This window comes from Taeniopygia guttata, chromosome Z, assembly GCF_048771995.1.
Source record: "Taeniopygia guttata chromosome Z, bTaeGut7.mat, whole genome shotgun sequence".
Taxonomy (NCBI): Eukaryota; Metazoa; Chordata; class Aves; order Passeriformes; family Estrildidae; genus Taeniopygia; species Taeniopygia guttata.
Genome location: NC_133063.1, coordinates 30063556 through 30086636, shown reverse-complemented (window position 1 = coordinate 30086636; position 23081 = coordinate 30063556). Strand labels below are relative to the sequence as shown.

The 23081-nt window shown below is 36.7% G+C and overlaps 1 long non-coding RNA gene across 1 annotated transcript in view; it reads left to right on the top strand.

The window, feature by feature from the left end:
* The window catches only part of LOC115491148 (uncharacterized), a 51240-nt gene extending 28534 nt beyond the window's left edge, over positions 1-22706 (top strand). Inside the window, exons 2-3 of the long non-coding RNA XR_003957109.3 lie at positions 11934-12030; positions 15127-22706. This is a non-coding gene — a long non-coding RNA (uncharacterized lncRNA). The remainder of the gene's footprint in view (positions 1-11933; positions 12031-15126) is intronic.
* The last annotated feature ends 375 nt before the right edge of the window (positions 22707-23081 follow it).

Sequence of the window (23081 nt, the reverse complement as noted above, 5' to 3'; positions counted from 1 at the left end):
TGAAAGTAGGCAATAGGACTCTGGATTCCTGGATCTCGGAATACTGCATCAAAGTATTTCCTACATATTTTCTAGGGTTTATGTCTAGCAATGTAATTTAGATATTGTTAATTAACAGTAATATAAAATATGAAACGGTAACTCTCCAACTTACAGCTTAGCAGCAAAATATCTTGTTTTGTATTATTATGCTTCCTATCTTGTGCTGTCTCTAAACATTTTGTTGAGTTCCTGCTGTTGAATAGCTTGCAGCTATTTGGAGTCCTGTGAACTCACTCCCACATATCTGTATTGCCAGCCAAGCCATATTAAGACTATGGATACCTGTTATTTGCAAAATATCCCCTACAATTTACTGGATTTGTTGTTGTTGTTGTTGTAATTGTCAGTTTTGGCCCAACTGAGTAAGTCTGTTGACCACTCTTGACACTAAATCACTCTTATGTAGGACCTATTTCCAACCTGCAGCTGCAAACATTTTGTTAATCTGTCACTTTTGCTACAGGATGAACAGACAATAGATTTGTGTCCTAGCTATTCTAGGATGTCATTTCATCTTCATCCTAAATAGCCTGAAATGGCAGTGTTGCTAATTTTCCATATATTTAGTTTTAGTCTGACAGCAGGCAGAAATGAGAACCCATAGAAAAGAGGATAAGGATAGCCACTGCATATTCCTGGGATTATTAACTAAATTTTCTTGAGATATGTTCTTCCAATGGTCATTTTTGCTATTAAGGAAGACAATTAGTGAAAGCACAAATCTCATTTTGTTCTACACTCTCTTGCTAACATTGGTTAATAATTGCTAGGAGGCAAGTCTTTATTTCTTGGAAACTCAAGTTCTGAGATGCTATTTAGTCTTCTTTACACGAGCCACTCTGATCACTCTAGTATGTTGTGAAGTTTACAATTCACCACAGACTTTTTCCACTCATATTCATTAAAGCAAAAGTCCTTCTGACATGTTTCAGGTCACTCTAAGATGGCTTTACATAGACTTTTTTTTTTTTTTTTAAAGATTTGCAGTAGTCAGAAAATTTTGGGACATCTTCCTTGATAGCTACAAATGGTTATCTGCAAAGTTTTTTTTAAACCAAAATCAGTAGGAAAACAATTGTTTCATTTGAGGGGAATCTGTTGGTTGAAAGTAGATGGTAGGACTTGAACCACAAAAATGCACAGAATTTTAAAAAGAAAACTGGCATGATTAACACAATATTCATCCACAGTCCTCTGCTGGCTTTGCAGTATACTCTGGTGTGCTAGGATAACAATTTAAAGCTAGCTCACAGATCTCTACATAAGTTGCAGTGTGTGCTCTCTGCAGCATAAACATAGTCTGAGAAGCATTTAAAATTCTGTAGATAGTTAAAGTGGCCTTGACAAGTTGCCTGGTAGTAAATCTAGACATTTTTCTATATGTTGAACTCAATAAGGGCCAGTAATGCAATTTAGGCATCTCATATATGGCTAAAGTCTTAGATCTTGAGATAAGTGGCAATTATTTATATAGTGCCTTTATGTTTATTACTGAGTTGTATTTCAGAATATTACTATGCAATGACTTTCTTTTACTTTTTTAAAAAAAACATATCAGAACTTGTAGGAGAGTATGAGGTGGAAGGTTTTATTTGTGTGTTTATTTTAATGAACAATACACACTAATATTTCTTTAGAAAAGAGGTCATGAGTTCTTCAGAGAACCCAATTATCTTTGGTTTCATTGCTTTTATTCTCCAACAATAACCGGTTCCTGGGCAAAACCAAGAAACATAATTTTACTGTAGTAGCAGATATTCTCCACTAAAACTTTTCATTCCTCTTTTCCTGGTTTTGTCGGATCTCAGCTGGAACTTTGACCCAATTATTGCTATTTGTTCTGTTACTGGAGCACTAAATTTTCTTATATTGATGCCTTGTGAAGGCTGACCTAGAACAGAGACTAGACAGAGCTAAAGAGTAAAGTAGGTATTTATTAAGAGATCCCAAATAGATCCACCTTGGGTGGCACAACCCAAAATGGCCACAAAATGGACAACAGGTCCCAGGGTCTCTCACTTTTATAAGTTCTGGTCCATTTGCAATTGGAGTTAGTTGTCCAGTTATAGCTTTAGCCCATGAAGTCCTATCCTTCTTGTTTTCTCTCTTCAGTCCACCGTTGTTTATGCTCTTGGGCCTGAGATCTGGATCTGTTGTCCTTCGTCCCCCTCTAGAGAAGGAATGGTTTTGTATACCTATTCTGTGGAGGGAGCTTACTATCTCCTAATAGGAAGCCTAGACTTACACACTAAAGCAGAATAGAATCTGAAAAATATAAAAGTTTAAACATGAGCCATCAATATAAAGTTTCCTGGTGGATAGCTGCCCTTGAACAAATTAATTTGTACAGTATTTAAAGTAGACAATGATGCCACAATACCCCAGGCCAAGTAATCTCATTCCCTGTGTAATAAGATGATTTTGGGGTGGTTAGGGTGGGGGTAGCAAATAGACTTATGAGGTGAACCAGCAGCACCTAAGGAGCATGTTAAATTCCAAGAGCTGCTGGTCTAAACTTGGTACAGATATGTGATCCTCACTCGGAAAGACTGAAGAAGCTAAGCCAGATTCTCCTTAATTTTGGCTAGGAATAGCATAAATTGGCTTGTGGAGGACAATCAACTCAACCAGGCAAGCATAAAGTAAAATAAAATTTGATGTGTTTATAGGAAAGTAGGCCAGTCTGTTTACCCATAGTCCATCACAATACCCAAACCCAGCCTCATGCTGTCCATTGAAGTCCTTTTCGTCTTTTTCTTTTTTTCGTTTCTTTTTACTCAGAAACTTATTAATCCCTCCAGCCTGGAATACACCCAGTAACACTACTTGTGGATCTTATAAGGTCTTGCATAAAAGACTGGATGAGAACTCTAGTCTGCTAATATCATTAATAATTAGGCAGACTCAAAATTACCAATTATTCTGCCTATTTCTGTAAATATACAGATGTACAGCCAGATGTAATGCTTCCTGGAAGTGAGCCAGAGCCAGTCCACATGCTGTATAGCTCCATGTGCAGGTAAGTAACCAGGGTATATATGATCAGGCTAAACACTCTCCTAGACCAGCTAAGAAGCCTGAACTGAGCATTTATCTTGGAGATTGAGCAAAGAGCCTGAAAATTTTGGCATCCTCTCTACAGTGTTACTGTTACAGAGAAAGAAGAGAGGAAGACTGCAGCGTCACTGAAGACACATTCCTTAAGTGACGCAAATGGTTGACTTAGTTTTGTCTACCATAAGCAGGAAGAGAAGGAAGATGGATTCATCCAGACCATGAAATTAATACCATTAATATATATTAATACCTTAATAAGTTAATTTACACTGTCTGTACTGCCATGTGGACACCTATTATGGTGTCTTCCACCATTCCTATGACAGAGCCAGTGAACTCCACAGTGGCCTACTTTTTTGCTTGTGCACCTGCCATTCCTCTTCCTTCCCTCAGAAATCAAGATGAGTGAGGTGAAACTCCAGTGTTCACTACAATGAACCAGAGTAACCAATGTTTTAAGTCTGGAGCCAGTTCAGATTTTTCAGGGGTAAATTTGGCTCAGGTTGAACTAGGGCATAAATGGACGTATCTTTCAGGTCAGCACCCTACTCACTGGGCTTTGGAGAGGTAAAATAAGTCCATCTGTAATTAAATATAATTACATACATTTTTTTTAGGTAAATGCAAGATTAGCTTTTGTTACTAAAAGCCAACTGTGCCAAAGTTTTGACAAAAGAGCAATATAACCATGGTCAATGTAGCGTTGAATATGGACTAGAGGGTTTTTTCTTCTGAGATGGAAAAGATTAATGTTTAACTGAGATCCTAAGCTAAGGAATATCATTGATGATACACCTCAAGTCAGAAAAAGGTGGTACCTCCTAGGAATTGTTTTCATATTCAGGAAATGATTGGATGCTTTGGCTCTCCTAAGATCACAGTTAAAAAGTGAGGGTTTGAGTTGTGAACAGATATTTCTAAGTTTTGGTATTATGTGTGCTCAAAGGATTGTTGCAGTTGCTCTGTAAAGAATGAAAGCAAACTTTTAATTCCTGAAAACCTGAACTGTCATCTTCCAGATACATCCAGTAGTTGTCTGAGTATTGCAAGCAGCAGGAGACTAAAGACATAACGTTTAAATTATTTAAGAATTAGGTTCTATGAAAGTAGCATGCATAATTGGTGAGATAAAGTCACCTTCAGCAGAAGTACACTGATTTTTTGCTATAGAACAGTATCAGAATTTTGCCATGTCTTTCAGGGTAAATACTCTGGATGTAACTGTAATACAGCATCTTGTAAAGAAACTGGTGAAGAAAATATTTACTGAGGTAAACTGATAGAGGGATAAACATGATTCTTAATTTGTCTGGAGGTATCTGTGCAATTAACAAGCTACTGTTTGTATCTGATTCTTTCAGAAATTTATGCAGTATCCAAGTATGAGAGTATCAATGGGAGAATCTTTTAGTTCTTTCACTTAAATATACAAAATCACAGGTCTAACCTTTTTGCAATTACTTTATGTCATATGATTAAATTATCAAATACACAGTCATTTTATTATGATTGTTATAAATAATATAAATTTTGGAATTTTTAGCTACCTGTGCTGAAGTATGAGTTACTATGAAGAAAAAACCTCTATCCTGGACAAAATTGTACACTCATAGAGACTGCAAAATGTCCATCTTTGGAAATACTCAAAAACTGACTGCACATGGTCCTGGGGAACGTGCTTTGGCTGACCCTACTTGAGCAGGGTAGCTGGATGAGATAGTATCCAGAGTTCCTTTCCAATGCAAAGAGTTTTGTGATTCTGTGATAGCTAAAGTCTGTGCATGCAACAAAATACTAATAAGCACTTTGGTGTAGTGATGAAAGCTGAGGGCTTTTTTTCTGTATCTGGGTTAACTGGAAAAAGGGGTTAGAGGAGTAGTTAATTTGAAAGTAACAATGACAAATTAAGAGACAGAAAGTTTACAGAAAACTAAAAGTACTGGATGATGGAATTCTGAATTTAAATTTTTCTTTATTATTTATTTAACAAGTAAAATTAAACCGAACATAACATTTAATGAAAATAACAGATGGCAAAGAGACAAACTGTTAGTACTGCTGCATAACTATTGGTTAAAAAAGCCCCAACAACCCTGGAAACAAAACACAAACACAAATACAAAGTTTAACAGCCAAGAAGTAGTTTTGATTATTTAAGAGCTCTTGTTTTTATCAAATTTTATCAAATTTATATGGGGAAAAAAGTATTTGTACAGGCAATATTTGAACATCCACATGATGTGCAATATTGGAATTGCCTTGGAATAGACCAAGCAAGATGTAAGGACTGAAGATCCAGCTATTCTCTCTGTCCAAACAGATGTGAAGTCAACATCTCCTTCTAATATAATGGTCTGATAACATGGGAGGTCTAGAATACAAAAATAAAAATACTTCTTTAGTCTTTTTTGTGAGGTGCAGTGTTGTGGTCCCTTAAGTAAATGGCACAGACCCATCTGCCTCTGCATATCCAGTCTGCAGACACTGGAAAAAAAATGAATTATCTACTTTCTCCAGAAGCACATGAAAGACGGGGAATAATTTTTTTGATCCATACTAAAATCCAGGCAGAAAATATATATATGCAGCACTAACAATTATGAGATCAGTCCTGGATGTGGAGCAGTAAATGGGTAAATCTGACAGTTTATACAGACTTGTGGTGACTGCTGTGTTGGTGTTTTCCTGTTTTGTACCAATACACAGCCAGTTCATTAGGACCACAGAGAAGGAACACCCAGCTGCTACCTACAAAGTCATTATCCAAGTCCCAATAATTAAATATTTTATATAAATCAGCATGATGCCACTTTCAAATATTCCATGCACTAGGGATCAAAATTCCTGCGTGAAGACGTAGAAATCTGATAAGATTTAAACATTTAATCAGATAAGCTTACATTTTTGTCTCAGAAGATCTCAGGATACTTTTTTGTCTCAGAAGATATGAGGATACTTCTGATGAATTTTCCTAACCCTGATGAGTGCTCCAAGTCCTTCAGGCAAAGGACTTCCACTACTACCAACTTCACTCATTTATTTCTTGAACTATGATGTCAAGAAAACTCATCTGGAATCAGCATAGAAGGGTTTTTCTCTAGGACTTTTCTTACTGGTTGCTAATAGTGACATTTTGAAATGGAGTACAAGTTTTCCACTCCAAAAGTAAAACCAAAAATGAGTGCAAGAAAAATCTTGAAAACTGGCATGTTCATATTGACATGTATTAAAGTCCTGTTACCTAGGATAGTGTAAATAGCTTCCTTAAACATCTATCTGTGTATTTGTGTCAGAAAGGTTTTCATTAACAGTGCTTTAAGATATACCTTCTATAATGTTACGATTACTTGAATTCTCTTAGCACTGTACTACCTACTTCTCCTCCTCCCATCCCCCCATGAGTGTCCTCATGGTATATCTTGACTTCTAGAATCCTAAAGTATTAATGAGGACTGGGTAAAATTATTTTGGTTAATTTTCTTATGTTCTTTCTTATATATCCCTTTCTTGACAAAATTTAATTAAAAAGTTATTTAATTAAAAAGTTTACAGTAAATATTCCAGCTGTCCAGTTAGCAAAAAGAGGTAATTTTATACCACTTAATATTTATATTAATACTAATATTATTTTAATATTAAGATATTATATGACTATAAGATTTATTCCTGCTGGTATTACTACTTACACATATTGGAAAATGTTTGCTTCCTCCAAGACCTAAATGTTACCTTTTCTGGTTGCAAGATGATCTATAAGGCACTGACTACATTAGTTCCACATGTCCATATAGCGTGACCCACAGATACGCTTCTCAGTTGTCTGTGGACCATTAACAGTATCATTAATTAATACACTGCAAAAGCTCCTGCAGTATGACAGCTTCTCTTCTTACATGATTTGGAATGCTTTTAAAATACATCTTTTAACATACAGCTAAATAGTTTTTATTAGGTCAAATATGATTACTGTAACAATAAGTACTGTAGTATTCCTTTTTTTACACAGGAAAGATTTCTACTACATTTCCAATAGAAATTTGTCTCCATTATGAAGAATATTAGAAAGTTCATGAGATCAAATACTATTCATTCATCTCCTGATAAATAGTAAACTTCCAGTAGACTTTTGTTTTCTATCTGGAGGGATTCCAGTTTCTTATGAGTCTCTCAAATTTTGCCTGCTATCCTGTTATCATCTAGTTTGACAGTTCACTATGTATATCAGCCGTAATACCATGATGCTTCTTCTAGCTTATGTACATTTTCTAGTGTTTTCCTATATTTTGTAATTTAAATCTTTAATGACTTGCCCTAACTTAAACTTCTATGTAATAAAAATGGCTATGCAGCTGATGATATCTAGATGCTGTAGATTAACAAATGCATTTAATCTGCCATTTTTAAAAGTCAAATAATATCTCTTTTTACTTGCCTTCTTTCTGAGCAAAAATTTTCAATATTCAATTTACTTTTGTGACATCTTTTCTATAGCCTGTTTTTTTTTTTTAGTCATGTTGCCTCTTGATCTTTTAATATCTTTTTTGAGAAACATGTCTAGTGGTTATGCACTGAAGAAATACGGATCATTTTGGATCTCATAACCTCAGAGCAAAATATGACATAGCTTGCAGATGTAATATTTCCTAGAGGTGTAGCTGTGAGGATGACAATATGTGAATGACATCGCTATTTAAATAATTTGGGAGAGCAGTGTTTGCATCTATACTAAAAAAAATTTAATAATTTACATTTGAAAATGTGTACTGCAAAAATAGTTGCTTGCCAGACTGAAGAGTGCCAGAAGACCAAATAAGGAATTCAAGTTAATATATGTTCTCTGTAAGTGAAAAATACACCAGTGATTTGTCAAAGTTGGATCACTGGAAAAGATAGCAAACTTACTTTTTTACTCAAGGGAGCTAAACTGAGATTTACAGATATTTTGACAAAGCATGGAAATAGTATTGAGATCAATCTAAAGGACAGGTGACAAATATTTTCTCAGTGCACAAGGGGCTTAAATTTCATCTCATGTCTTCTGTCAGTAAGAACAGGAATACTGACTAAGAAAATGGAGACTTTTCTATCCAGCAGCTCTTCACATCTTAATTTATTACTTATCAATTCTCTTTTTACCTCTTAATTAACCTTAATAAATTTGCACACCATGGAACATGCAGAATGTGAAACATTGTAAATAAAGAAAAAAGAAAAATCTGAGACTAGAAGCTACAATTTTTCTGCTGTTTCCATTCTGTAAATATGCCAGGTTTTTTATAGAGGTCTTGATTCTAATGCCCTTGAATTGCTATCCTTCTGAGGAACTGAAATCTTTGGGGATGCTCAATAAATTAAGAATACTGTTTTGGCACTCTTTGTCAGAGAGAATTATTTCTTGTATTATATGTTGTGATTTTCCTTTGTGGTGTGTAGCACTACACACACTGACAGCACTAGAATAACACTGTACTCTGAATTTGAAGTTACTCTATTTCTGGGAAAATTAACAGGTGTGGCTCAAATTCAAGAATTAAGTAAACCAGGGCATTGTCAGGAGATCTCCACCTTAATATATTTATGTCTGTGTATTTTCCTCCACTCTTCTGTGATTAACTCACACTTACTTTAATGAAAGAGGTGTGTTTCCATTGAAGAATGCTCCTTTGAAAATGAAACATGAAAATTGTAGTAGCAGTTACATGTGACAGAAGAACTAATAATGCTTTACTGTCTTCCAAAGATGTTTCCATGTCTGTGTTATTTTTAAATGCTATGCCATTGGCTTGATCAATGATGTAGCAACTGCTTTTGGTTGAAATATATTTCCTGGAATATGGCATTTTATATTATCTTCTCCTTTATGAGAACTTGAAACATCCTTCTCAGGATGTGGCATTAAAAGATGTGTTTGTAATATGTGCTATTTTTCCTAAATGAAAAGTACTGCCATTTCATATCAATATTTCAGATCTAAGAGAGTAAAGGTCTGTCTTTTCTAAAAGCTTTTTTTGAAAAAGACCTTTAGGATTTGAGTCCAGCTGTTAGTGTTGTCAAGGCCACCACTAGACCATGGTCCTCAAGGGCTGGACCACATGTACAAGGACTCCAGGGATAGTGACCAATGACTTGCCTGGGCTAGTGTGTTCTAGAGTTTCAAAAACCTTCCAATGAAGATTTTATTCCTAAAATACAATCTAAACCTCTCCTGAAGGCATTTTTATCTTGTTTTCACTTGTTACTTGAGAGAAGAGACTGAAATTTCTCTACAACTTCCTTTGAAGTACGTGGAAAGTGGTAAAATCTCCCCTCTAAGTCCTATTCACCAGGCTCAATAATGCCAGTTCCCCCAGCAATTCCCCATGAGGACTGTGTACTCTCCTTGGTTGGACTGTGTGTTCACTTGGCTGCCTACTAAGTTGCTCTATCATTCTCCCTCCTCAACTCGACCAGGGAAGAAATGTTATTCAAAAATCACCACCACTGGCAAAACAGATTCAATATTTTAAAATTAATTTATTACTAACCAAATAAGAATTGGGTAATAAGAAATGATATCAAATGTTCATATACCTTCCCACCATGCCCTGCTTCTTCCCAGGCTCAGCTTTACTAGTCAATCTTTCAGCTCTGGCTTTTGTAGGTGAAGGGAGATGTTGGAGAGACAGCCTTGCGTGGGAGTACTGCTCAGCAGTAACCAAAACACTGATGTGTTATCAGCACCTTTCTAGACACAAAGAACAGCACTATGTTATGGGAAATGTAACTCTATCCCAGCCAGACCCACTACAGTGTCCATTCTTTATTACATATCATTTGTCATGTTCAATCCTACACAATTCAATAAACTGACATATCTTCTAACCATTCCATTGTATTTAATCCTCATTACTGAAATATCTTTCCAATGTTTACAGCTTATACCACATACCTATACCATTTTTATACCCAGCATACAGATTTTTTCACTCTCCTTAACTATGACTCACTGTCTTTTAATAGCTAGATTCTATTCTCCTTTTTCATGAGCTTTGCCCACTCCTGTAATATCCTCCAATACTGAGGCACCCAAAACTGCTCACAGTACTCAAGGTAGGGCCAGGGCATTGTGTCGCAACCACCTGCCTTGCCCTACCAGCTTGGCTGTGAGAGAAGCAACCCAGGACACTGCTGGCCCTCCTGACTGTCATATTGGTAACTCATGTTCCAGTTGCTGTGTTGTATACAGCATAGATGTACTTATATCATGACTCCATCAAGGGAAAATTCTTCTTGACCAGCCTGGTGGTCTCCTATTGTGAACTGATTTCATCCATAGGCAAAGGAAGAGCTACAAAAATTATTTATCTGGCCTTTTGTAACACGCTCCACACTCCACAACACCCTTCTATCTAAATTTGAGATGTGAATTTAGAGGGTGGGTTGTTTGATGGGTATAAGCAATTGGTGGGATGGTTGCATCTCAAAGGTAGTGGTCCATGGGTCAGAGTGCTGATGGATGTCTGTGAAAAGTGGTGATCTCTGGGGTCTGTATGGGGACCAGTGTTATTTAATATCTTTATTAAACACATTCAGTACGTATGAGTGGTGAGGTGACACTCCTGAAGGACAGGATGCCATTCAGAGAGATGTGGAAAAGCTCAAGGAGTTGAGGCACGGGAACTTCATGCGCTCTAACAAGACCAAGTGCAAGGTGCTTCATCTGGATTTGGACAACCTCTTTTACCAGCCCAGGCTGGGGGAAGAAGGGATCGAGAGCAGCCCTGTGAGCAGGACTTGGGGGTGCTGGTGGGTGAGAGGCTGAACATGACCCAGCCATGGGCACTGACAGCCCAGAAAGCCACACGTGTCCTGAGCTGCAACCAAAGCAGTGTGGCCAGCAGGGCAAAGGACAAGATTCTGTCCCTCTGTTCGGGTGAGACCCCACCTGGAACCTGCATCCAACTCTGGGGTCCCAGCACAGGAAAGGCATGGACCTACCTGTTGCAGCAAGTCCAGAGGAGGGACACAAAGATGATTACAAAGATGTGCTACAAGGATGGATCACCTCACCTATGAGGAAAGGCTGACAGAAATGGGATTGTTCAGCCTAAAAAAAAGAAGTCTTCAGTGGGATTTAAATGAGGCCTTGCAGTACCTGAAGGAAACCTACAAGAAAGCTAGAGAGAAACTTTTTATGAGGGTAGGTAGTGACAAGATAAGGGTGAATAGCGGGTTCAAATCCAGCTGTATTTTCCTTTTTAATATTTCTTAAACAAAAGCAATTTTAAGAGTTTATATCACACTTCTAACAATCTCCTGAAACATATCACTGGCCCAAATTATCTCAATTATCCGTGTTTCTGTATGCGTCATTCTACATTTTGAAGCTGCACCAAATTATTAAGTTATGCAGATTTGTTGATGCATTTATACCAGCTCAGGCTGTTGTTTGAATACTCAAATACCTATTGGCAGTCCCTTAATTCTTAAGCTCCTGTGATACTGGCCATTTGGGAATTTTTAAATTAATCTTTACATGCAGTGAATTCTCCAGTAGACTTGTAGTAAAAAGTAAGGAAGAATTATTGACATGATGTAATTGACTTTGAAGGTAAATTGCAATTTACTGCTCTTGTTGCTGCTACCAAGTAGTATTTCTGGTAAAGCCTTGATATTTTACATTTTTGAGAGTCTGAAAATATGAAACCCATGAATTATACTGAGCAGGACTACCACTGGCTGAATAGAATAAAAGCTTTTGGTCTTAGAGGTTAGATCTCACACTTAGAGGTTAGAGATAACATTTCAGGACACTGTTCTACACAGGAATTAGAAATGCATCTTACCCATTTCAGGTTTGCCTGGTTCCTTCAAAACAGAGACTAGAGGATGCCCAAATGATACTGCTCCTTTTGAAGGCTGCCCTCAGAAGGCTTCGTTCTGCACTGGCTGGTAAGTGAGCACAGAATCAATTATGTGTATCAATTATGTGTATCAATTATACGTATCAAACAATGTGAAGTGTAAGTCTCACTAAACTCTACTCTGGAAGGTGGAGTTTTCTATGACTGTAATATTGTTTAGATACAAAAACTGTCACATATTAGGAGCACTCAAAATCATTCAAAGAGGAAACAGGTAATTTCAGAGGTTTTTAGATGACATATATAAGTAAAATAGTATAATAATTTTCAAAACAACACTTGAACTAGTGGATTTGGTAGAGATATCTAATGAGGTTGTGCTGTGTTTACCCTGGTTGCCCGACAGATGTTCACTAAAGCCGTCGTTATCACTCCGCTCCTCAACTGGAAAGAGAACAGGAAGAGAAAGTACAATGAAAGTCTCATGGCTGGAGATGAGGACAGGGAGAGATTATTCCATAATTAGCATCACGGGCAATATAGACTGTACATACAAAAAATTAAAATTAATTAATTTTGTTACCAATCAAATAAAGGCTAAGAAACAAAAACTCAATCTTAAAATGTGTTTTTCCCATGTTTCTCTTGTTCATAGTCTCAGCTGCACTCTGATTTTCTCTCACTCCTTCCATCCAGCAGTCCAAGCAGCAGGGAATGGCAGTGGTGGTCTGTTCATCACACATTGTCTCTGCCACTCCTTCTTCCTCAGGAGGAGGAGTGGTCACTTGTTACAGTGCGCTCGGGCTATGCTTTTCCCCATTTCCAGGGACCCCTGTGACTGGGATCAGATAAGTGTGGTCCTCTCCTTCCTGCTCCGATGGGGTTGGTGAAGAGCCAGAAAGCTCTCCCTGTCCAGAGCGTAGATAAGGCCATGACCCTTCCTGTCTGCTCTCTCTTTCCCCCCTTATCTCATGGATTAAAAAGCTTGGAGAACGACATTGGGGAATTGGAGCCTCTTTTGTATCTTTGCCCATCTCCTGATGTGCCTTCCCTCAAGGCCCCATATATCTGGGCCAGCCTAGTAATTTGGGGGGCTAAGAGGGGAGGAGCATCAGTCACTCTCTTCCTCTGCTGCACTGCAGGGTCTCCCACACAGGAGAGATATCCAGATGTCCAGTCCTTCTTCAGTGTGAGTCCTTCCACAGGATATAGTTCTTCACAAGCTTATCCACTATGGGTCCCTCCATTGTGGTACCATCTTTCAGGAATGGGGTCACAAGTCCTGTCAGAAATCCTGCTCTGACATGGGCTCCTCTTTCCATAGGACTACAGGTCCTGCTCAGAAGTCTCTCCAGCACGGGCTTACTAAGGTTTTTACAGGCTGTGTGTATCCTTCAGGCTATGTGTACCTGCCCCACCGTGGATCCCTCACACAGGCTGCAGGTGGATCTCTGCCTTCCTATGGATCTCCACGAGCTACAGGGAAATCTTTGCTCCAGCCCCTGGATTACTCTTCCACCTCCTTCTTCACTGAACCTGCAGGAGTGTTTCTCTCAAAATTTTAGTCCTCTTCTCTCTGTCTGCAATTGCTCCTGCACAATATGTTTTTCCCCTTCTTAAATCTGTTATCCCAAAGGCACCACCATTGTCACTGATGGGCTCAGCCCTGACCAGCAGCAGGTACATCTATGGGGCACCTGGAATTGGGTCTGCTAGACATGGGGGAAACTTCTGGCAGCAGTCAAAGAAGCCACCCCTATAGGCCCCACCAAAACAAAAGAAACACTGTAAATGCAATTTAGTAAAGATTACTCAGATTAAGTTAAAATTAGGGTTTACACAAAGGGGAAAGATGTACAATGGATTTTTTTTTTCTAGTGAATCTTCAAGAATATAATAAAAAGTCAATGCTCTCTTAAATTAGTGATTTCTGTTTCCAAAATGACCGGAAATAAAATATGCCTTTTATTATAGTTTTAGATGACTTTACAAGAGGAAACAAATTTTCAAGTCAACAAAAACTGTAGAAGTTACAGAAAAATGGTTACAATAAAGTGAGCATAGCTCTTTAAACTTCTTGGCTTGTCCATTTTTTCTTAATATGCAGACTATTAGTTAGTTCTCATGGATGGCTGGGTAAAATTTTTATTTTGACCTCATTATCCTTGTAAAAAATATACAAATGCTGCCTTCCATTAAAAGGTAATATTTCATGCTGAAATTATGAATGTGAAGCAACAGAGCAATGCGAACCAATTGATAGCTTAGATCACATCTTGGCAAAGTTTAATATCTTATTACCAGCTTCAATATTTTAGCCTTAGTCTCTTAAATTAACAAGGTAAAAAGCAACATAAAATTAGAGTAAAATGGTGAAATTTGGACTGTAATCTAGAAACATAGCATTTTTCTCAATAAACAAGAATTTTCATATATTCACATGGTCAAATCTTTCATTAATATCTGAAATTCATTCCCTCCTGCCTACTTGTTTGTCATGTTGTCCCATCACATTTATTGTAGACGATATTTAATTTGCAAGTTCCTTTTAATAGTAAGCGATCCCAACAGTCTGTCAGCACAGAAAATTATTTTATTTCACAAGAAAACAAATCTTGTTTTCTCATTTAACCTACTTTGCTAATATTCCTGGTGAAACTAAAAATACAATGTGACTACTTGATGTAAATTTAGCCTATACTCGGAAAAGGAATGTTAAGGAAAATATTGATGAAAGTGGGAGCCAAATATTTATGTTTTCAATGCTTTGTTATATTACAGAGATTTGTCAGTGTTTTGCAGTTTTTAATTTTTCTACCTTCTTTTCCCCTGTTTCCTTTTTTCTTGACATTCTTTTTTTCTTTTGCATTTTTTCTTCTTTCTTTGTATATTTTATCTTCCTCACCCCCCCCTCCTTCCCTGCAAGTCAAGGGTAGAGGTTGTGTTGATGCCCCTCCTTACTTCCTCCTTGTCCCTAATAACAAAAATTACAATTATACAACAGGCAGCAAACATGGTATGCCATTTCTTGCTAAATGATGAATGCACAGAAGACAATTCAAACCTATGATAACTGATGATAACAGAAACCTGTTCAAATTGAAGGTATTTAGCAGAGCACTGATCTCAGAGGGGTTTTAAGTCAGTACATGAAACAAATGTTTTCAACTTTCCTTTTACACAGGTAAGCCTCAGTGCTTCAGGCATTTGAATTAAAGATTCCTGGACCATCCTTCTCATGTGGTAATTTTTCTCTTTCCTGGGAAAATAACTTCTGATTTCTGACTCAGTGAGTTTCTTCTGTGACAAGAATGGCCAACAGAGTGATGTACAGGTTATGTTTATGTTTCTCCCTTTTTCTTACTTTTTAAAAAAACTGTGTCTTCTGAATTGAGCTGAAGCCAAGAACTAGTGTGAGAGTACAGACTTGTGATAAGTTCTTGTGACTCAGAGACTATTATGGGGAAGGTGAGAGGAAGTGAAGAGTGGTGTTCAGAGATGCTATTAGCTTGGTATTTTCTCTATGTCTCTTTCACACTGTATGCTTTCTTTTCTTCGCCTTAGAAAGATTGGCTACCTCTGTAATATGAAATTTAATAATGGAATATATTGGTTATCTATTAAACTTTGTTTTCTGTAGTACAGTTCTATCTATGCTTTGCAAGTGGTAATTTATCTTCTCAGTTCAAAAATGTTAATATTCTTTATTGCTCTGAATGTCACTGCTAGGAAAATGAATGTAAAGCTGTAGTAGGAGTGAAGACCTATGACTTTATGAATTTCTACTGCTTCTTTATGAGGCCAAATAAGTTAATTCAATGTTTCATTTATCTGCAATATGATCAAAATGATCATTCATTTCACATAGTGCAAAACTGCTATGGAAATTCCTCTCCCACTTGAGGTCTCATTAATAGTACATGGTTTCTGTGTCATATTATATAACAAACTTGAAATGTTCTAGTTGTCAGAATTATAGAAACCTTGTTCAAGCTTTAAAAATTTTGATAGTTCCCCACATCATTATATATTATAACTTTTTAAAAGGTTCAGTTGATTTATTTGGTTTATTTTAAAAGTGCTGGTGATAAGAAGGTATGTTATAGAATCACTGAATGATTTAGGCTGGAAATTTCAACCCTACTGGCATAGGCAGGATCACCTTTCACTATATCAGTTTGTTAGGGCTGCATAGTCTTGAACATTTTCAGGACATCCACAACTTCTCTGGACAACCTTTTCCGGTACCTCACTCTCCTCTGAATAGATAATGTCTTTCTCATGTCTAACCTAAAAACCTCCTTTTTTAGTTTAAAACTATACTCCCATTTCTTATCGTTACATGCCCATATAAATGGTACTCTTTCTCTTACTTTATAAGCCCCCTTTATGTACTGGAAGCCTGTCATATGATCCGCCCTAGAGCCTTCACTTCTCCAGGCCAAATAACATGAGGTGCCTCACACTCTGATCATCTTCATGGATCCTCCTCTGGACCCACTCCAAAAGATCCTTGTCTCTCTTCTGCTGAGGTCTAAGTGGGGTCTCATGAAGACAGAGTATAGGGGGAGGATCACCTCCCTCAACCTGTTGGTCACTCCTGTTTTGGTGCAGCCTAGGATGTGATTGGCTTTCTAGGTTGTGGTCACAAACTGTTAGCTTCTGTCCAGCTTTTTAATCATCACAACTTTTAAGTTCTTCTCCATGAGGCTGCTCTAAATGAGTTCTCCCAGTTTGTAGTCATGTCTGGGATTAGCCCAACCCAAGTGTAGAACTTGCACTGGGACTTACTGGACTTCACTAGGTTCTTCTGGGTTCACTCTTTGGGCTTGGCAGGTCCCTCTGGATAGTATCCTGGTCATTTGTTATGACAGCTGTATTTCTCAATTTGCAATTTTCACATTTTATCAATCTGCAAACCTGCTGTGGCTGCACTTGATCCAACTGGCTGTGTCATTGATTAAAATATTCAAGAGAACTGGTCCTGTAGCTGAGCTGTGAGGAACCCCACTTGCCTCCAGCCTCCACCTGGACATAAAATCAGTGACCACAACTTGCTGCCTGAGTGCACTCAATTCCTCATCCACAAAAATTTCACTCTTAAAATCCATCTCTCTCCGGTTTGGACACAGAAGTGGCATGTGGGACCATATCCAAGACGTTATAGAAGATGTCGGTCAGTCTTCGCTGATGTCTGTTGTAGTCTCTCCATCACAGGAGGCCACCAGAATAGTCAGGCACAATTTGTTTTTGGTGAGGCTGTTCTGCCTGTCTTGGATCACCACCTTGTATTGAATGTGTCTTGACCTTACCTCCATGGGGATCTGCTCCATGATCTTCCCAAGCACAGACATGAGGCTCACCATTCTGTAGATTCCTGTGTCCTTTCTCCATTTTTTGAAATTAGAGAAATTTTTTTCCCTTTTTCCAGTCAGCAGGTGGTCATCTGACCACCAGGAGTTTTCAAATATGAAAGAGAGTGTCTTTGCAATAACATCAGCCAGTTCCCTCAGGACACTGGGGTAAATCTTGTCAGGACCCATGGACTTGTGGCTATTCTGTTTCGTCAAACAGCCTCAGTGCAATTTTATTTCAGACCTTTCAGATATTGTCTATGTCTTTCATAGTCTGTGTCATAGAGGAGTATGGGAAAGAGAACAGCTACAAATGACCTCAATAATTCAAAGAAATTTTTGAGAGTTAGACTTCTGATGTAAAAGACTCTCCTTTTGTAGCATTCATCTACTTTAATGTCAGATTCAGGCAGATATAGATTAGATATAGATATTGATAAAGATATGGATAGATATAGATATATAGCGATATAGATATAGATATAGATATAGATATAGATATATAGATATAGATGATATAGATGATATAGATAGATAGATATGCCACTACATAAATGAACATCTTTAAAGAAAGAAATCAAGATCTTGCTGTAGTTCTTTCCATTTGCATGAAACCATCAGCACGTGCTATAGAGGCAGACAGGGAATACATGTACACATGCATGTATACACAACAAATACATATATATAATATACTATAATTATATATTATCTACTATATACAATAAGATACTAAATATAATGTATATTTAATGTATTCTATGTATATTACATGCATATATTTAATGTACATTGACTTGTAGGGAAGATTGTAGGCCATACAACAAAATGTAAATAATTTTAATTATTTTTAAAGTTCTATAATCCGTACAATATGCCTATGTTAGCTGAGGTCCTTTTTGAGCTTACCTATCAGTAATAGACACTCAAAACTTATTCAATTGAAATTACAAATTCTTGTGTTTAATGGATTGAACCCAACATTTTTCTCCCAGCTTCGTAAGACAACAACATATACAACAAAATGACTTATAGTATTTTAAAAATCTAAAACAATGACAGATTCTTCCCTATAACAGAAATGTCTTTCTTATGATTCTGTGACAGAGAATTGCTGAAGAAAATAATTTTCACTGCCAGGAATTGCCTTATTTCAAGTCAGTATGTTTTGGGTTATAAATCACAGTTATTAAAGGGGTGAGGGACTGCTTAGGATTTGTTCTAGACCAGTCTTCCTTCGAAATTATGGTCACCACCAATTTTTTTACCTTTAACTTAGCTGAACTTTGAGTAAGTTTGAATCATGACCAAGTAACATGTTTTCAGCCATTTCCTATCTTCACTGTTATCTTTGTGGATCCCTCTTTTTAAGCTAAAGTGTGATAGAAGCCTCTCTTGCCTCTCTTCCCTTGCACTTATGAGATAGTCGTGTGCTAAAAATCATTATCTTCATAGATCTTCATAGCATTACAACCATCCTAAGATTAATTGATTAATTTTGTTTCATTATTTCCAACATGGTCAAATACAAAGAACTTGGGAGATTTTTTTAAAAAAATTTTTTTTTGTGAGGGTGTAGTTAATTTAGATTGTTTTAAAAATTCTACTCATTTAAATCTTTGGTGTTTTAAAGCTGAAAGGCATGCTTCAGCAAAGAAACACATGCAGCTGGTAAGCAGAAGCAGGGGTTTTCTGTCTGGAAGCACAGAAGGTTTTGCCTGGCACAAGGTTCCTGCTTCACCTGCTGTCTAGTGCTGCTGGGAAATACAAAATCATCTGTATTCTTTTTCTCAGTCCCTGGAAAATTGCCTTCATATATTTAGCAGTCCTCTTTGAGTCTCCTCTAGAAATTTTAGGTGATAACTATTTTGGAGATATCTTATTCTATTAGTAGTCCTACTGATGGCATAGCTCTACAGAATCCAGTTTTGTTTTCTTGCAGAAACTACTGTGCTTTACCTGTATTCCAGCAATCCACACAGAAAGTTGAGAAACAACAAGTTACAGGTATACAGAATCATATCTCCAAAAGTAATAAACTGGGGATAGGGGCAAATGTTCATGCCGATTTCCTATACCTTCCCACACAGATTAGCCATTTCGCAAAGAGGGATTCACAACGCTATCTAAAATTGGTAGCAGCAATGAGGTGTAAGCATGCTACATTTATTACAGGACACATTTTAAAAATAAGAATAATTTATTTTCTCTTTTTTTGGTCTTTAACTAACCTATAACTATCTCTTTCTGAATGAAGCATTTTTGCCCCTGTTAGATACAGGAAGCACTGCTGCAAAACCTGTGACAGTCACATAAAATTTTTAAGAGTAAGTCCCCCAAAATCATCCTCTGGAGATGAAAAATCTAATACCACTGGCTAAGGATGTTTAGTGATCTAGGTGGAAATGGATTTTAGTGTTCATTGACTCCTGTTTCATTCCTTTTATTTCCATGATTGTCTGATGTACTCTTCAGCACATAAGTTCACTTTCAGGTTCTTTTATTCTTGGGTGAAAACCAAAAAATTTAGGAACCCTTCCCCTTTCCCTCCCTCCCCAGGAGTGGGATCATAGGTTTTGCTCCTAATGGCAGTTACAGGGGCATATAAGGGGCTAGCAAGACACCACAGTCTAGGGTACAGAAGAATTACTGTTTTATCATGATATGGGATGATAACAGATACAAACATGACCAATCAATAGACAATGTATTTAATCTGAAATATTTGCTTAATGCTTCATATTAACATCCTGTCCCCCTACTATGTGTGCTTAGGCCTGGGTTTTTCCTTGAGCTGAATCCCCTATCAATTTAGATCTCTCAGAATCACATTTGGAATGTTTGTTTGCACCCTTGTTGAACTGTGTAAGGTTCATGCTGCTATAATTGAATGAACTTGAGATGTTAATCACTGACCACTGACCTGTCATTCAGACAGAAAAATAATTTATTTATCCCATGTTACTTTATACAGTTTTAGAAGAAAGAAATAGCCTGGATTTATTTTTATGCTAGTAGTCTCTGTTGGATTTGGAATCAATATAGCCATGTTCTGCTGCATTAAAACAGTGATTTGAAATTACATGCAAAGAATTCACAAAATATTCTTCCTAGAGAGGTAAAAAACCAAAATCCAAACTGTTCATCCCATAAAAAAAAAACCAAAAAAACCAACAAAAAACAACAAACTCTCTAAACAATTAACTTCCATCCTAGTAATCAATATATTGCTGATTTTAACATGGAAATGAGCAATTTTTTTGCTGAAGAACTGGGCACATTAGTGCTCTGCCAGACATGTCTGAACTGTCACTAAGTAAGAGATATTTGCATTTAGAGACAGTGATGTCACCTAGTTAATTCAAAAATCAATTTACCCCCTAATACCTTAAATGAAAATGCAGTGTTTTTTAGAAATTACAAATCTACAAGTATATTTTGACATCATGTATTTTTACACCAGTTAGTTACTTAGCTTTCTTGACAGATTTCCTTCAGAAATTTCTATTTAATGCAAGTTCTACAATAAATCCTCACTCAGTTCTTGCATTTCATTGACACTCTTAATTTATTTCTATTCTAAAGCTAGGAAAAATATAGCTTTATCTTTGTATGACGGTGAGGTGCAATGAAGTGCCATATAGATTGAAGACACTATGTGGTTTATTAATTTTTCCTTAAAACAAGTAAGTTTCTTCCTCTCTAGAATGGTGCCATAATGCTGAAATTTAAGTGGAATGTAAAGATGTATGGTGTAATAAGTATGTATGATTTAATATAGCCTGCTTAAAAACAAATATGACAGTGTGATTGCTGTCATGGGGAATGTTATGACTGTTTTTTTGAACATGAAAGAACTTTACATTAATACGGTCTTTTAGTGACTCAAAACTAATCTTTACTGTTTGGATATCCGCAGTGTTTGAAGTGTGCAAAATTCTCTACACACAGACGCAACACTTTCAGAACATAACTTACAATGAAAAAGACTGTCCTTGGAAAATACATAAAAAGAACAGACTAAAAAAATTACTACACCTTCTATTTGTGTTTATTGCTGGTTTTCACTTGACTTACATAAAACAGCAATTGTATGACTGAGATAATCAGCACATATATAAGCATTACAATACATCGTGGTTGATTTAAGGAATGAAGTGGCAACGGAAGCAGACTCTGCTTATCTACTGCTTTTTCTACCATTCTGCCATATTGTGACTTTTTCCTTTCCCACTCATATTTGTCCTCTTTCCTCCTTCTCTATTTTCATGGACATTTGGAGAGTCATTGTGCAGTTTTGTACTTCCCATCACCAAAGCAGCTGAATGAGTACCCTCATACGGTATGCAGAGTATCAAAGATTATGTCTAAAAAGAGACTCAAATTTTGCAACACCCCCCTAATTCCAGAATTCAGGGGTACCTAAACAGATTGCTTGGAAAGTTTAGGTAGCACTCAAAAATCAACAAGCATGTTACCAATCATCACACATCATGAGTCTGTCTGTGTCGTGGTGAAAGAAGCCTACAGGAAAGCATGCAGCTGTACTGCTGCAGCCAGGTAAGTGACCAGCATGCCTTAATGTCTGAGCCTTTTTTTTTTTTGTTCTTAAGTTCTAAACCCTAAGTCAAGGATTGGCTGCTCAGTTTCATTAAGTCTTCTGTTTTCTGTGAAGTACGCCAATTATTACTTCAGTAAGGATTGAATACTGGATGTTTTCTCTCTGTCATTTTATCAACTTGATAGAAACGTTATCTCTTTTTACAACCAAATGAATCTTTACTTATATTCTGCAGAGAAAAACCTGCTTCAAGAGTAAGAATACAGACTCAGGCTTTGTCAAAGGCATCATGAAAATCATTGCTCTGTAGAGTATATTTTTTTGCAGAGAAATTATGGAAAAATAATAGCTTCATAGAGCTTATAATAAACTACAGTATAGAACTATTTTGTGGAAAGTAAATGGCTGAACTTTTTATCTTAGAGCTAGAAAGTCTATTTTTTTTTTTTCTGATCTTTCAGTCATCTTTTGAGAAGAAACATTATGACTCCATTTAAGTTTAATTATACTTTTTTGGGAGACACTTCCTTCATTGGAGAAGTTGTCATATAGCAAAACACAAAAAAAAAAGAAACTGAAGATTATTTCCTTCAGCTCAGAGTAAACATCCAAAACATTTTCTCCCTAGATTATCAGATCCCACTAGCAATATTTAAGAGCAAATTTTCCATAGATAAAATACAGGCACTCTGGCGTCATGGCTCCTATAATAAACTACCACATGCCATTGAACTAATTTCTTTGATATTACAGTGATTATCAATATGTAAGAACATTACATCATAGACTTAATGTATAGAAATAACACTATGAAATTTGTATTATTCATTTCCATGTACTAGAGTTTCCTCAAACTCATATTTTAAAAATATTTGCAACCAGATGGCAAGAGTCTTTAAAATTAGTACTACATATGCATATATTTGCTGATAAACTTCTTAAGTTACATTATTAGCAGACTTAAAGATTATTTCTTCACTAAATAATTTTAATATGTGTGTATAAATGTGTTCCTAACTCACTATATTTATTTTTTAAAAAGTTCTGAATGATCTTTGTTTATACATCACTTTGAATCTCTGCGTCCTGACATTTCAAGTCAGCTTCTGGGCTGAACCAAGAGGCAGAAAAATTGTGACATTTCATTTTGGCTGGAGATCTGTCCTTGTAAATTAGCTCACACTCCCGCACAATGGAGAATCTATCAAAGTCCGTAAGTGTAAG